The 1,669-nt window shown below is 41.2% G+C and overlaps 1 pseudogene; it reads left to right on the plus strand.

Annotated features, from left to right (window-relative positions):
• The first annotated feature begins 566 nt into the window (after nt 1-566).
• On the plus strand, nt 567-1,466 carry LOC108533030 (isopentenyl-diphosphate Delta-isomerase 1 pseudogene; annotated as a pseudogene).
• The last annotated feature ends 203 nt before the right edge of the window (nt 1,467-1,669 follow it).

Here is a 1,669-nt window from a genome sequence, read left to right on the forward strand (position 1 = left end):
CAGAACAGTTTTCAAATAAATGTTTTGTAAATGCTTAACAAAGACTTTTTTGAGCCTAATAGACTCAAAATGATGCAAATATCAAGCCCTAAAAGCTAATAGAAAGCCTTGGGCTTACAGAGCTAGAAAGAGATGACAAGTTCTGCCCATGCCACACGGTCTGGTACAGGTTTATCGGGGCACCTTTCTCTGCTCCATTCTCTCACTTTTTCCTGGACTCTGCCCAAGTCTCATTTCTAATGTCCCAGGACCAGTTATGTGTCTGCCTTTGAGCTCCCATAGCAACTCCCCAAGTTCCCTTTAAGCATCTGATGTTTCCCCATTACAGTAGATTGTGGACATTCCAGAGCAGGACATCCTAGGATTTTTGCAAATCTCATTATACATCATTCCCCTATAAAATTCAGTAAAGCTTGATTAGAAAACACAAACGGCCTCTCTTTAGGTCTTGAACATATACTCCAGGGACAGCCATTTATAAAGCTCCCAAGGCATACCTGAGCCTAGCACTGATGCCACCCTAGTGCCAGGCCTGTCTTCTAGGGCAGATCAGACATATTGTGACGATGCCTCAGACAGGTATTGGACATCTCCAAGAGCAACAAGTTCAGCTCCTCGTAGACAAGTGTGCTCTTTAAAAAAATTCATTATTTATTTATTTTTTAGAGTCAGGGTCTTGCCCTGTGACCCAGGTTAGAGTGCAGTGGTGTGATCATGGCTCACTGTAGCCTGACCTTCTGGGTTCAAGTGATCCTTCTGCCTCAGCTTCCTGATTAGCTGAGATTACAGGGATGCACCACCACACCCAATGAATTTTTAAAATTTTTGCAGAGTCAGGATCTTGCTATGCTGCCCAGGCTGGTCATAAACTCCTGGGCACAAATGATCCTCCCACTTTGGCCTCTCAAAATGTTGGGGTGACAGGTGTGAACCACGGTGCGCCACAAAGAAGTGTATTCTTATGGATGAAAATGACAGTAATATTGGAGCTGAGACCAAGAAGAATTGTCACCTGAATGAAAACATTGGGAATGGATTATTGCATCAAGCTCTTAGTGTCTTCTTACTCAACACCAAAATGAGCTCCTGTGACAGCAGAGATCAGATGCTAAAATTACCCTTCCAGCCAGTTTCACCAATACTTGTTTGTAGTCATCCATTAAGTAATCCAGACAAGCTTGAAAGAAATGATGTCATTGGCACAAGTTGAATAGCACAGGGGCATCTAAAAGCTGCATTAGGAATTCCCGTGGAAGAGGCTCCTCCAGAAGAAACCTATTATCTCGCATCAACTGGCAACAAAATTCAATCTGATGGCATCTGGGGAGAACATAAAACTGATTATATTTTGTTTGTGAGAAAGAACAGAACTTTGAATTCAGATCCCAGATCCCAGTGAGACAAAAAGCTATTTTCAGTGTGTCAAAGGAAGAGCCAGAACTTCTGAAAAATGTAGTCATTGGTGAAATTAAAATAGCTCCATGGTTTCAAGTTATTATAGAGACTTTTCTCTTTAAATGGTGGGATAACTTAAATCATTTGAATCAGTTTATTGACCATGGAAAAATAAATAGGATGTGGATGTGGAGATAAATGATTAATAAAGTACTGAAAACTTTCTCTACTTAAACTTAGAATAAGCTGGGCACAGTGGCTCACGCCTTGTAAT

This window comes from Rhinopithecus bieti, unplaced genomic scaffold (genome assembly GCF_001698545.2).
Source record: "Rhinopithecus bieti isolate Rb0 unplaced genomic scaffold, ASM169854v2 scaffold_65, whole genome shotgun sequence".
Lineage (NCBI taxonomy): Eukaryota > Metazoa > Chordata > Mammalia > Primates > Cercopithecidae > Rhinopithecus > Rhinopithecus bieti.